We start from the raw sequence: 15246 nt of genomic DNA, 5'->3' as shown, positions 1-15246 counted from the left end.
TCTTCTTCTTCTTCTTCTTCTTCTTCTTCTTCTTCTTCTTCTTCTTCTTCTTCTTCTTCTTCTTCTTCTTCTTCTTCTTCTTCTTCACTTCTGCTGCTTCTTTTCCTCCTTCTCCTTCTTCTGCTTCTTCCCCTTCCCCTTCTCCTTCTCTGGCTTCTCCTTCTCCTTCATTATTACAGCTCTATCACCTATCATGTGCTTACTACGTATTGAATCCTCTTCTAGTCTCCTCATGTGTATTTTATCATTTATTCCTCACAATAACATTTTCATTTCTTTTTTCCTATTTCTTGCATGATGAGGCCGGAGTTCAGGGAGATCAATTAATTTTCCCTGAGTCCTTCCTGTGTTAAGAGAAAGAGCTGGGATATGAATGAATATCTGCCCCACTTCAGGCCTGTGCTGTGAACCATGCTACAACGTGCCAGAAAGTTGCAGACCAAAGCTTCCATTCTTGGATAATAACACTAGCCAGCACCTAGCATGCACTATGTGCCTGGTACTGTGCTAAGAACTTTACAGAAATTACTCATTTAATGCTAAACTAATAGAATGGGGTAGAGTTATAGTTATTACCCTTACTTTATAGACAGGAAACGGAGGCTAATTAACCTACCCCAAATCATACAGTCAATAAATAGATGAAGAATCCAAACCTAACATTCAGCTTTAGAGCCATGTCTCTAGTTTGTCCTGCCAGGAATCAGCAAAAGTTTTCTACCAGCGACCAAAAAGTAAATATTTTAGGCTTCATGGGACGTGTGGTCTGTGTCTCACCTATTCAGTGTGGCACCAAAGCAGGCAATGCCTATATGTAAAAAAAATGCGTCTGGCTGTGTGTCTATAAAACTTGATTTACAAAAATAGGCAGTGGGTTGAATTTGGTAGTAGTTTGCCAACTTCTATGCTAGTCTTCTACTAGACTGCAAGAAAGGTGAAATACTGGCAATTTGGTAGAGGCAATAATATCTCACAGTACATTATGTGATTTTCAATTCCTTCTTCTTTGAATATTCAGTAAGGTAAGTAGGACAGGGGTGTTGACCCTTGGGCCCTGGTACAGATGGGAAAGCAGCTGGGAGATGATGGAGCCAGGTCTGAACTCAGGTCTTCTTTGCCACATCTTGGAGTTCTTTCGTGGTGACTCTTGTTCATAACATCAGGGAGGGAGGGAAATGGATTCCTAAGAGCCAAATTCAATGGCTGAGGTCTCAATTTTACGGAAGGCACCCCTTGCGGGTTCTGTACAAAAGCCAGTGGGACCTGGACGCTCTCAGGTGGACTCCAACATGCTGACATAGGGATAATAATGTGGAAAGTTTGTGTGATGGTTCTGAGTTCTGGGATTTCCCTCCTGAGCTCTGGGCAGCCTCGTATTAGTGAGGCTGTGATAGGACTTCACAACTAAATGCCACTCTGATGAGATGAAAAAAGAGACCTACCTTGAGAGGTAAGATGTTTTCAGAGACTCATTCAAAAAGCTGGTATGTACCAGGCCCAGGCTTAGCCACATGTGCCCCTCTTCTGTCAGGGGCATTGGGTCAGGGGGCTCAGTTCAGAGCTGGGGTCTGGAGCTATATTTGGAATGGGAGAAGGGCTTGTGTTTGAGGCTAAGATTAACATAGCTCATCCTTGGGGTGGAGATTGAGGATGCAGTCGAAGGCTGGGGAAACTGCTCAGCCGGCCTCCTTTACAGGTAGTGGGTGGAATTCACTGAGGATCCCCTGGGGTTGCTGTTACCTCCACAGAGCTCTGCCTCCTCTGTGACCCTTGGGAACAAGCATTTGAAGCAGCCAGAGCAAAGTGAATAAAAGCAAGGACATATGCCAAAGGAAAGAGCCATGGGGAGGTCAGGTTCTTAGCTTTTCTTCCATTTGCGCCCCTAAACCCTTTCCCGCAATCACAAAGCAACTATCTCTTTTTCATTAAGGAACCATCACTACAAGGAATCCCAAGTAAGTCATTCATTAAATGGAGCCAGAGTCTCCCTTTGGCTATAATAATTCCTGTTTTCTGAGTGTGGGAAAGAAAAGAATCTTTTGTTTGTTATTTGTATCTTATTTATTTCTATTCTTTTCCAGTGAAAATCATACTTGCAAATGGGTTTTCCCAAGCCAAGCAGCAAGCACACAGTACAATGCACAGCTATGAATTTGATCAGCACCTGTCCATCCAGGCAAAAGTTTATTGAAATTCACAAAGACAACCCAAGGGTGCCCTAAATCAGCAAAATTCATCTTCTATGTAGGTTGGATCTGCTGAGGAGGGAGAAAGATAAAAATGTTTTGTTTTGTTTTTGTTTTTCTTCTGGTACCAGCAATTGAACTCACAACCTTGTGCTTGCCAGGCAGGCACTTTGTGGCTGAGCTAAATCTCCAGCCCCAAAGGATAAAAATGAAGGGAGAAAGAAAGTTACCAAGGATGAGAGGCCCTGGATCTGCATAACCAGATGGCAGCACGAGAAACTGGGCCCCACCCCATATATATCTGCATGCACTTGTGACCCTTGCTCGTGGCTGATTTCAGAGCTGTGAACAGTCACCAAATGGAAAGGTAGACACAGAAGAAAAGCTGAATCATCTTTATTTCTGTTCTTTCTATCTGTGGGCTCAGCCAAAGCATGCTGAGAGCACCACATGGGAAAACTAACACAAGCCCAATCAAGTCTTGATATGAACATGACTTGACTTTCCCACAAGGTAGGGATGAACAATCCAAAGTGTTATGGTTTGTGTTTAGATGTCTTCACAAGGCCTCATGCAATCATAGGATGGGCTTCCAGAGTTTTTGATTTGTTTAAAAAATTCATTTTAAAAATAAAAGAAGGAAAACATATTAACAAACAGACATCCATTTACAAAATAGCATAAGAACAATATAGAATTACAGACAAAGTGGTAGGAAATTAACAATGGTTGTTGTATTATGTATTGATATCTTCAAAGTGGTTTCTCAGGAAAGCCAATAGAGACATGCAAAACTGATTAAATAATTAATCACTAACTGTTCCTTTCAGTAAAGTGATAGAAGTCAGCAGTACAACTATGTTAGCTGTCTGTATATACATACATACAAAATTTCCCCTTCTTTCTTTTCTATGTTCCCTCACCCCAGTTGCCCTTTACTTTTGAGTATTTTCTTTTAGTTTCACAATGCCTATCATACCACCTAATTTTTATTCACTCTTTCAGGTTCTTATACTAGTGAGACAATATGTTGTTTACATATGGAGGTCTGGTTTATTTTACTTATGAGGATGGTCTCTAGTTGTGACCATTTACCCATAAAAGCCTCGAGTTTATCTTTCTTTATACCTGAGTAATATTCCATTATATAAAAGTACCACGAATTTTTAATCCTTTCCTCTGTGGACATTTGAGCTGCTTCCACAATTTAACAATTACAAATTGTGCTGCTATAAACATGGGTGCACATATATTGCTGTGATACGTTTTCAGATCTTCTGGAAAAATACCCAGAAGGGGAATAGCTGGGTTGAATGGGACATCTAGACCTAGTTTGCTGATGAATCCCCAAACTGATTTCCACAGTGGTTTTACCAGTCTGCATTCTTACCAACAGTGGAGAAGTGTTCCTACTTCTGCACAGCCTTGCCAGCACTTGTTATTGGTTGATTTCTTAATGCTAGCCATTCTTACTGGGGTGGGATGAAATCTCAATGTTATTTTAATCTGCATTTCTCTAATGATTAATGATATTGAACATTTTCTCATGTATTTATTTGCCATTTGTATTTCTTTATCTGAGAAGTGTGTATTAACCTCAGATGCCCATTTTTGGATTGGGTCTTTGAATTTGGGGGGGATGTTTTTTAAATCTTTGTATATTCTAGGTAGAAGACCTTTGTCCAAGGGACAGTCAGCTAGAATTTTTTCCCAATTTGTGGGTTCTCTTTTTACTCTGCTGATGATTTTTTTAGATGTGCAAAGACTTCAGTAGGATGAGATCCCAGTTGTTGATTCTTTGAAGTATTTCCCATGTGATTTAGTTTTTGTTCATGAACTCTCTGCCTACCCCTATGTCTTCAAGATTTTTACCTACTTTCTCTTCCAATAGATTTAGTGATTTAGTGTTTCTGTTTTAATATTGAGATCTGTGATCCATTTTGACTTTAGTTTGGTGCACGATGATAGATTTGTATCTATTTTTAGTCCTTGGCAGGTGGCAAGCCAATTTGCCCAGCACCATTTACTAAAGAGGCTATCTTTCTTCCAGTGAGTTTTTTGGCCCTTTTGTCAAGATAGGTGGTTGAGTGTGTTTGTGGTTGTGGCTGTTTCTTCCAGTCTGCTCCATTGATCCTCTGGTCTGTTTTTTAGCCAGTACCATGTTGATTTTATTATGGTAGCTTTGTAGTATAATTTCAGGTCAGGATTATGATTCCACCTGACTTGTCCTTGTTGCCCAGGATTGCTTTTGCTATTCTGGGTCTCTTCTGGTTCCAGATGAATTTAAGGCATGTTTTCTTGAGATCTGTGAGTTATGTTAATGGTAGTTTAATGGGAATTGCATTGAATCTGTGTAACAATTTTGGTATATGGCCATTTTCACAATGTTGGTTCTTCCTATCCATGAGCAAGGAACGTTTTTCCATTTATTGAAATCCTCTTTGATCTCTTTTTTCAGAGTACTATAGTTTTCATTGAATAGATCTTTTCCTTCTTTTGTTAGATTGATTCCTAAATATTTCAATTTCTTGGATGCTATTGTGAAAGGTATGGTTTCCTTAATTTCTCTCTCAGTCTGTTTGTTGTTCGTGTATAGGAATGCTACTGATTTTTGGGTGTTGACTTTGTATCCAGCTACACTGCTGAATTTGTCAATTAATTCAAGGAGTCTTGTGGAGTTTTTGGGGTTTTCCATGAAAGTATCATGTCATCTGCAAATAGTGATAATTTTACTTCTTTCTTTCCTATCCTTATTCCTTTTATTTCTCTCTCTCATTTAATAGCTCTGGCTAATGCTTCCAGAACTATGTTGAATAGGAGTGGTGACAGTGGACATCCTCGTCTTGTTCCTGATTTTAAAGTAAAAGCTTTCAGTTTTCGTCCATTTAATATGATGTTGACTGTTGATTTGTCATAGATGGCTTTGATCAGACTGAGGTAAAGATTATCTATTCCAATTTTCTGTAGGGTTTTTGATTAACTCATGGGACAGTGGGATTATGGATGTGAGCGCTGTGATTATGGGTGTGAGTGTACACTCACGCTGCACTGGGTGTAGCAGGGTTGGTAGCTTGTACACAACATAAGGAAGGGAAAGAGGCTTACTGCTACTCTTCCCTTTTTGCTCTTGCTGCTTTGCCTGTCTTTCAGTGCCATGAACTGTTGCCCCCTGCCATGTGGCACTCTGCCTTGGAGCCAGCGGAGTATGGACTGAAACTTCCACAAGCTGTGAGCTAAAATAACCAAGACACAGAGTCTATCAGGAATTACAGGTGCTCTGGCTCCTGCTTGTCCTTCCTACTTCATCTTTCTAAGGCTACACACCCTCCACCTGGGCTGCATTCTGAACTCCTGTTACTTTTCAAGACAGTCCCACTTGCCCTGCCGTGGGGCTCTTATCTAAGCTCTTCTCCCCTAGAAAGCACTGTGTACACTCTACACATCAGATTCTTTCTTGTCCTTTGGGGCTCAGCTTCAGTGTCCTAGTTTGGAGGGGCTATCTCTAAAATATGGGCACTACACCCTTATTCTCCATTGTATCACTTTAGGTCCATCATAGCCCTTATCTTTTTTCTGTCTCATTTTTCTTTGTTTATCTCACTTGTCACATTAAGGCAGGAATTATGTCTACTGTCTTTATTACTATAATCCCAGTGTCTAGTACAGTGTCTGGCACATGACAGGCACCAAAACATATTAGCTGAGTAGAAAGAAAGAAACAAAGAAAGAATGAATGACCAAGCGTGTTGCTGGTTCTCTGTCTGACATTAGAAAAGTCATTTCTCCCTTTGGCATGCATCCTGTTATTTGCAATAGAAAAGTTAGTGAGCTGTACCCCTCTTGGATCTCTCTAGCTGTACACACCTTCTCACTCACCACTCTGCAGGAAGCTGAGGTAAGAAAGCCGAGAGCGCTTGCTTCCCCTCCCAGGGACTGAACTTGGGATCCCTAGGACAATTTCCACCAACTGTGACTCTTTAACAAAAGCCCTCTTCTATCCCACCACCCAGCATTTAGTCTCCTTTGTGCTGACATTGGAATTACTTTTCTAAGTTTTTCAAAACGTGTCAAGCAGCAAGTCCACTTAAGCAACAGTGCACGCTCCTTGAATTCTGGAAGAATTGTCGAGAATAAAAGTATTTCTCACTAACCTGGAGAGTTGTCTTTACACGCCCTCACTAAAATTAAGAGTTCCAAGTGTGTGTGTGGGAGGAAAGGCTGGGGTTCAAATAAATTTGGGGGAGAACAGTAAGCAAGGAAAGCAGGAGGAGAAGACCCAGGCACAGATACAATAGGGAGCTGGTGAGAGGGTTCAAGGAAAGTGAAATGAAGCTAATGTACTAGTTTCCCTGCTTTTGCATAACTCACCCGCAGGGAACTCTGTGTGGGAGTGACTCACCGGCCTCAATTCACCTCTCCTGGCTCATTCTGAACAGTCTTCCAGTCCATCACGGTGAGGTGCAAGATAAGCCTTTTCCTTCCGGGTTAGCACACCTCTGCATACACACCTCAAAAATACGGAGAAAATGTCTACCACCCTCCATTCACAGCCAGATGTTGATGCCAGTGGGTGGGAAGTCTTCCAACTTTATTCCTTTCCCTGAAGCTCTAATGTACTTTTTCTCTAGCACTTGTCTTGATGTTCTATAATTCAGCATTTGCACTTTTTTTTTTCTCCCTCAGACTCTGAGCTTCTTTGGGGAAAGGTGGGTGTGATTTGTTTTTAAAGTGCAGGCCCATCCCAGGCTGCAACTACAGACATTCAGTAGCAGCTGGGTAATGCCTGTTGGTTTGTGTACTTGTGATCATATCTTCCTTACCTGCAGTGAGGATCAGAGGAGAGAATGCGATTACCTAGTCCTAGTGTCCAATGTAATGTTCATGTAAACCATCATTTTATTTAAGCTATGCAACCCACATATGGACAAAACGTTGATTCTTTTCCCCACATGAGTTACCAAGTTAAGGGTCTTGCTCTAAGTAGCACACCAGTAAATATCAAACTAGTAAATCCAGTTGCCAGACTTCTAGTAGGGACTTTTCCCAAGCAGACATCACTTGCCTTCCAAAAATTAGCTGTTTGGGGCATGTTATTTACTGACTAAAGAAAAATGTGGACACAAGTTCCCCCTAAGATATCACAAATTGATGTCCTAGAGTCTCTTCCCTATCCACAGGTTCTATATCCACAGATCCAACTACAAGTGGAAAATATTTAAGAAGTTTTCTCTTACCTATGTTTTCTTCTCATTAGCTCCTAACCAATATGGCCTAACAACTATTTACATAGCACTTACACTGCATTGGGAACAAGTAGTCCAGAGACGATTTGAAGTTTACAGGAGGATTGGCTCACGTCATGTGTGAATGCTAGTGTCATTTTACATAGCGGACTTGAGCATTCATGGATTTTGATGCCCATCCTGGAACTGTTCCCACTTTCCATCCCTACTACCACGCTGGCCTAGAACTCTGTCTCTGCCCATCATGCAAACTTCTTGCAATGTGGCATTTACATTTATCACTGTATTTCTGCCTCTACCTTGCCCATTTTCCCTTTGTCTATCCTCATCCATTCACACAGCAGACAGAAGGTTCTTTTGAAAGCAGAAATCAGATCATTCATAACAGTTCCCTTTAAAATCCTCAGGGGTTTATCCTCCTACTTGGAATAAGGTCTACATTCCTTTGAGTGAAACCTGAGGGTCAGTGTTGTCTAAGCCCTGCTCACCTGAGCGACTTGGTCATTGCCCTCTCCTCCATCTGTTGCTTTAGGCCTTCCAACACTCCCAGGGCTTCCCGAATCCTCTTCCCTCTGCCTAAAATTCTGGCCTCACTTTTTCTTTCCTGGCATCTTGTTCTCTTTCAAGGACCATCCTAAATAGACCTTCCTGCTGTGTTCTGTCACGTGATTTCATTTGTTTCCTTCACAGTTCTTTACTCCAGTTGTAATTATGGTGGAGCCCTTTTGTCTGATACAATGAGGGTAGCAATTACTTTAGCTGAAAAATGGAGAATCACAAAAAACGACTCCTGGCTGGTACTTTCCTTCAGCTTGAAACACCAAAGTGCACATGGATTTATTCATCTTTTGATGTACTGAGAATTTGAAAACACTTAAAAATAGATGTAAATACAGAATTGTTTTGGGGGTTTTTCTCCAGTCTTTAATAATTGTCTCACCTGTACCTAATATCATGGCATTTTTGGTGACTCATCAAAGGAGCCATTTAAAAGTACTTTAAAACCTCAGATTGCGAGTAACTTGTTCTATGGGTGTTCTGCAAGATAAGCAACCATTTCTAATAAGTTTTAACTTGATAAAGGAGCAGTGTCTTGCAGTACAAGTAGTATACGACCCTGAACATCACATGATCACAACTGAGCCAGTGGTTTTTCTTCTTGCCCTTCTCCCTACAACTCCTTTCTCATTTCTCTGCTTCTGCAGGATTGTGGGTAATCGTCTCCCAACAGCAAGAGATTATAGAGAAGATCTTGTCTGGAGAGGCGGAGAAGAAAAAGGTAGAGCAATCCCTCACTTCAAATTAAATTAGAGAGATGTATAAAATGTGGGAAACAGTGAAAATTTTGTAGGAAATACCACCCAGATAAAGTTGTAGCATAGCAAGCAACAAATCTGTTTAATGACAATACAATGTCACCTTTCTGTAAAATCCTCTAAAGGAGGCAAAAATAAGTGTCATTGGATAGGTTCCTTGTTAAAGTTGCACAGAAATAAAAAGATTCCATGGAACCAATAGATAGTAGTGATTCTGGTAGTGATAGTGAACGTTGTCCCATACAATGGCCCTCCTCTCTCTTGTCTCCCTCACACAACTCACCAAGGCTTTCAGAGGTAAGTGCAGGTTAATTTATTTATTTTTCCTCATATTTTGCATTTTCTTTATGATTTTGTATTGTATTACAGTCTTGCAATCATTTTTATATGGGTATTTCTAGGCTGTGGAATGAATCATCTGAGTTTCCTCATTTCTTATGGAAAATTGTCTTCTGGAGAAATTTTTCCATTATTTCTTATGGAGAAATTAATACATGAATACTTTGGATTATAAGAATGTTTCTGGAATGAATTATTCTTGCAAACCAAGGTTCTACTGTATTTAAATTAGTTTCCAAAGAAGTACAATGATTTCTATACTCATATTAATGCAGTTTATATAAATTTTAGTTAAATTGTCCCACTATAATAAAAAGACAGAAATGCAAGTAAGTTTGAAAACAAACAGAATTGATTCCTAGCACACCTCCCACAAAGGTGATGTGAATGACAACATATGATGAGCAAGAAAGATTCATAAATTACTAATAAAACTTGCATGAGAAAAAATGAGATAAATTACACAGCAGAGGTTCAGCGTCTTCTGTACGGTCAGAAGAAAGAACAATTCTTTCTCAGAATGGACAACGGAGTGGCGCTTCAAGATGAAAGTCTCAAGGGACAAGCATGTTTGCAAAGGTCCAAAGCAGAAAGGCCTGGGTAGGTGCACACAGAGTGCACATGCACACACACATACACATGCACACATGCACACATGCACACATGCACACACACGTACACACATTCACACATGCACACATTCACACACACACACACCCCTACTCCGCCTTCCCATCATCCCTGCCCGGTTTTCTCATTGCATCCTACCCTTCCCGTGGAGCCTAGGAGTGACTTAAGAACCCTCCTTTCCCCAGTCTCTACTAAACAGCTGGAGCTGTCCTCTGAGATTAGAAGTGTTGGTATCTTTGATCTCAGGGGAGCAGAAGCAGGAGCAGGAATCCCTCACAGTCTCATCACTTTTGTCAACTCTCTACAAATGTCGGTCCTCACAGCTGTTTCCCACCTGCCTTCTTCTCACCTTCTCCAGTGCTGAGACAGCTTAAAGTGTTTCCAGTCTTATCCCTTCACTGGCTGTCAACTGGGATCCAAGCTGTGAAGGTCCCTAGTGAGTATGTGATGCTGCGCAAAGCATCCTGAAGATGTCTGGGGAAGCAAGAGCTGCTGGTAAAACGTGGACCTCCAGGAAGGCTGTGGCTGCCAGCTTCACCCAGAGCAGGAAGGAAGGTGGAGGGAAGGGGATCTGGGAGGGAGGAGAGGCATCGATAATCGTGTCACAGCCCAAGTCTGCAGAGCAAAGGCTGCAAAAGGATGACGAGCCATCCAGGCCACCTCGGCCCGTGAGTCAGCACACTGAGGGTCCGGTGCCCAGGCCCACCCCATCTGTCTCTGTATAAACCTGACAAGTTCCTTCTTGTCTCTGGGCCTCAGGGTCCTCACTGGCTGCACCCAGAGCTCTGTGATGATTTACAGCAGCATAGTGATGAATAGGAGGCTGTGGACAAGACAGAATTCTAGGTATTGGAGGAGCTCACTGTGATTATGGCTCTTCTGGGCTTGCTTCTGGATCTGAAGGCACCACAAAATACACCCTCCAAGGGAAAACTTTACTGTGCAAAGAGGAAATTAGAAAGCTAAAACGATGCCATGCTAGTGAGTAGACAAAAACTCCCTTAACAAGCCATAAAGCAACAAAAAACAAACCCAACTAAGACCCACAAATAGGCAGAAATGTTCACTGTACAAAGATGTGGGGAGAGAGAAAGTGCAAAGAATGTATAGGTGCAAGTAGTTAATTTTTAAGTTGTCTTGTATCAGCAGTGATGTTACCCAAAGGACTGAGTAATAGTAATGACACAGATAATAAAAACTATAATTCATCGAGCATTTCCTAAACATTTGCATTACACTGTAAATACATATATCCCCCACAAGGATCCCAGAAGCAGGTACTAACATCTGCACTTACAGATGAAGAACAAAGATCAGTGTCAGACAGAGAGGGCAGATCTGGGAATCAAAACCAGGTTAGTCTGAACTTCAACTCCAAGCTTGCCGCTATCTTGCCCTTCAGAAAAGCAAGCACAGGCAAGCAGACTCCCCTGTGATGAGGAGAATTGCATCGCTGTCCTATTAATCTCCAAATCCTTCAAGGTCCCACTTACCCACCACCTCTCCCGGGGAACCCCTGGGTAGAAGCAATCCTTGCTTCTTGGGGCTCCCATAGCTCTTAGCTTCTTGTACTTCTATTAGCATGCTTAGTGCTTTCTGGTCTGTGCTGAGTTAGTTTTATCTGATCTTTCTTCTACTCTTCACTCAGAGCAGGCTGTTTAGACTCATTATTACACTCAGCAGCTGCATTAATGCTAGCCATGCCTGGATTTGCCTCCTGTTTCACCCAGTGAGTCCTTCCTGTAAGGACAGGGTTATGTCTTGGGAGTCTTTAGTGGACTGGGCACTTCATGCTGTTTGGGAAACAGCAGCCTTCAGACTGAGGCTGCTCCATGCAGCTGATCACTCTATTTTCTCGGGTCTACCAACTGTGACATCCCTCTGGGGTCCTTTTGCTTATATGCTTTCAATGTCCAGAGTCATTGAGCAATTCCAGACAGAGACAAGGAGCTCCTGAGTGAAATACGTCTGAGATTATTGGGGAGGTAGAGGCATTTGCAACCTCCTTTCCTATGTGGTCCTTTTATTTTCACCTCGGAATTCATTTCAGGGAATGCATTGCTTGTCTCATTCTTTTCCTATGAAATTAGTGCCTTCCTTTTTTTCCTGGAGAAGAAAGACTCTGGTCCATATGCGAAAAATGTTGAAGATCCTTTTTCAGGTGAAGGAGGCATCTGGGAGCCAAAGGTCATCTGGTGGCCATGCCTGTATGAGTGCCTGCCAGTGGCTTCTATGTGCCTGCATCTGACTGGACACCTGAGTCATTGTGAGTCCAGGGACTGACAGTGGATGAACTGGGTTCAAGTCTCTCCTCTGTTCCTGGTGCAAGTTAATTGGCAACTCTGAAACTTTAGCTTCCTCATCTGTATGAAGGAACCATAGTAGTCCTCACCCAATTGGGCTGCTCTGGCACTTAAAGGCATTTAAAATGGGTGCTTTGCACAGTTCATGGCTCAGCCCATGAATCCTATTTTGTCCACTGGTGTTTGTGAGCAATATCTTTTGCAGCTAAGAGAGATAAGAGCAATATACACCTGAACATTCTACCTCTGAAGTTGGAGGAAATGCAAAAGAATCACATACATCTTCTAGTTGAGAACAAGTGTAGGTAAATGTGTTAAATTCCTGCTTAAAAATAATAATTTGTACATTTGTATGCTGTCAGAACCAAAAGTATCTTTATCATTTGTGCCATTTACAGGAAACTGAGGCCCAGAGAGATAAGGTGACATTTCCAGGGCCAGTCAGCTAAGCTGGAACTCAGTCCAGGTCTTCTGACCCAGAGCCCTGTCTCTCCCACTAGTTGTTGAGCTATTGCCTTTCCCTGGGATTTGTTCATTTTGCATCCCTTCACCTTCCCACCTGTCCCTCTAGAAAACGGGCATCATTTCCTAATGTCATAAGATGCTAACACATATCGATGCACAGATCTTGCTGAGATGAGTCTATTTTTGCATGCAGAGAAGTTTCCAGTCTAATAACTGGCCCTTCATATCACTCCTACATGAGCAAACCCATGAGCTGAAACATTGTGCTCATGTTTGTGCTGACACTGAGGGTCAAGGGTCTAGTTACACAGGGGTGAACCTATGGCACGCGTGCCGCAGTGGGCTGTTTGTTATCACTGAAAGCTCTGAAAGGTTTGCCATCACTAGCCTAGTCCTTTCTCTCAAGTGCTCACACCAAAGCAGGGAAAAGATGTTGAGCCTGTTATTCTCTACAGTGGGAGAGTAGATGGAAGGATCAGCATAGGTGTGGATGAGGTGGAACAAGGCTAGGTGGGAACCTCTGAAGCTACGGGAATGAGACCCGAACTTAGCCTGTCAGGTCACACTTAGGGACCACACTGGACCATGCCCTCAAGATGCTCTATTGTACCACTTCTTCACATTGGCTCCTGATGCTTTTCCTCTACTAGTCAAAGTCACGCAGAACTTTTCATCATTTAAAAGCTATTTCTGTACCTGCCAATTTACTGAATTGGCATAATGATCCAGTGGAGTGAGTATTTATCATTCCTATTTCACAGATAGGAATCTTGAGGGTCAGAAGCTCTGAAGACTTGCACGGGGTCACAAAGCTCTCCTCTTCAGGGCGAGGTCTTCCTTGTCTCAGGCACCTGAGAGTCAGTGGAGCCTCTGCATGAAGTGACCACACATGGTCACTAGATCTCTGGGACCTGGGTGTGGTACAAACCTGTCTATTCCTTAGCCCATCTATGTCTTCACTGCCTCACATGGAGGACGGAGATTATCATAGTTTAGATCTCAAGAGAATGAGAGAGGTAAATGAATTACTGTGTACAAAGGGCTCAGCACAGGGGTTGCCACGTAATACCTGCTCAGTAAATGTTGCAATAGGAATTGGGCTTGGTCCTGTCGGAATTCTTTCTCTTTCAAGGCTGACCCGAAATGCTGTAAAGTCATACTCTCGCTTTTGTTAAATAAATCTAATCTTTGTCTCTCATCAACCCTGTAATCATTTGGACTTTGCCTGCAGCACACAACACACTCTTCTGTGCACTGGAATATTTGTGCACTTGTTCTTGTCCCACTCTCCCCTTGCCTTGCGTGCCGGGAAACCAGAGAGAGCTCAGACTCAAACATATCGCCTGCAGTGAGTGGTACAATGTTTGATGCTGAGGAAGTTGGTTGGCAAATGCTGGTTGTCCTGAACTCAGCTGAATCCAGAATTCCAATTCCTACTAAAGTCTCAGAATGTTCAGATGGAAAAGGATCCTCACAGTTCAGCCAACCCTAAAGGGATACTGGATAGTTGGGACTGAGTGGACTAGGAAAGACTCTTGTTCAAAGTTGAACATGATATTAATGGCTGAAGTAGGAGCAGAAACAAGATTTAGCACTTCCAGCAGCCATGGACTCCACCCAAAGCCCTGGGATGTGCCTCTGTCCATGGTACACAGGAGAGAAAGAGGAGAATGGGATAAATGACAGCACAGAGCTCAGCTTCTGCACCAACAGTGCTCAGAGAACAGAGATGTATTAGGGCTATACGTCCAGAAGCCTGGCAGGGTGAAGGACATGAATACACCAATCATGAGGCAGCTTCTCTGAACTGACTTGCTGTTTCTCTGCTGCATTAATGGATTGATAACATCATAAAAGAGATTTTCCTGAGCCCTGAGTATATTAAAATTATTAAATGTCAACTTAGAGATTTCTGTTCCTCTTTGCATGTAGCACAGTATCTAAACTCGAGTCAGAAGTGCCTTCCCGGGGTTGGAATGTGTGCCCAGAATGTCCTAAGATACATGTTAGCAGTAGATGGAGGCCATTTCTTACAACCTTGCTGTGCTAATCTAACCTGGTAGGGCTAAGGAAAAGTGCAGCCCTTATCTGCCTGGGCATCAGAGCCTATTCCACACACAATAATGTGTATTTTCTCCTCCTATGGAGGTTTCAGATAATGTTTAAAGTGTACAGAGAACCATAGTTAGTTCTGCACTGGTCAGTATGTCTTGACCAGAGGAATGTTTTGATTGCTGGTATTGTCAACTTGTCTTCCAAATTAAGATAAGGTAAACAAGTCTTAAATTGATAAGGCCTACAGGAGTCTCCAATATAAATACCTTGGAAGGGGAGGACCAGAGACAAGCTGGTCTCTGATGGCTCTACATGGGTGGGGAGTTGGAAGATTATGCCGATGAGTGAGAGCCCTAGCATGCATTTTTATGGAGCACCATATCTGCAAAGCCACCCCGTCTATAAGGCGAGTCTGTGAAAATAGAGTTACGTTGGCTTGTCAGTCGTGGTTAGTGAGAGGTGACTAACCATGCACAACAGTCTTCTTGGAACAAACAGCTCTGACCTTGGAACTTGAGCAAATGTAGATATGAACCAGGCAGGGATAGAGACTTTGTGCAAAGGAACTTCATCCAGAAGCCATTTGCAAGCACTAATTTTTTGATGGTATCAGTTTGTTTCCCTTTTGATTCCTAGGACCAGTTCTTGCTGTATTACTCTGACATCCATCTGTCCACTGGCTTGAGCAGAGCACTGTGGAAACAACCAT

The 15246-nt window shown here is 42.4% G+C and overlaps 1 protein-coding gene across 4 annotated transcripts in view; it reads right to left on the bottom strand.

Annotated features, from left to right (window-relative positions):
• Window positions 1–15246, bottom strand: part of Gria1 (glutamate receptor, ionotropic, AMPA 1) — a 314019-nt gene that overhangs the window by 162983 nt on the left and 135790 nt on the right. Inside the window, exon 1 of one of the 4 annotated variants that reach the window (XM_005376185.1) lies at window positions 6586–6604. The exons of the other annotated variants lie outside the window; for them this stretch is intronic. The gene's annotated coding sequence lies outside the window, so the exon portion shown is untranslated. Of the gene's footprint in view, window positions 1–6585; window positions 6605–15246 lie in introns of those variants that run through there. 4 annotated transcript variants of the gene reach the window in all.

Source organism: Chinchilla lanigera, unplaced genomic scaffold, assembly GCF_000276665.1.
Source record: "Chinchilla lanigera isolate Chin_1 unplaced genomic scaffold, ChiLan1.0 scaffold00007, whole genome shotgun sequence".
In the NCBI taxonomy this organism is placed as follows: Eukaryota; Metazoa; Chordata; class Mammalia; order Rodentia; family Chinchillidae; genus Chinchilla; species Chinchilla lanigera.
Note: the sequence above shows the minus strand (reverse complement) of the source record. Positions and strands in the feature narration are given on the sequence as shown.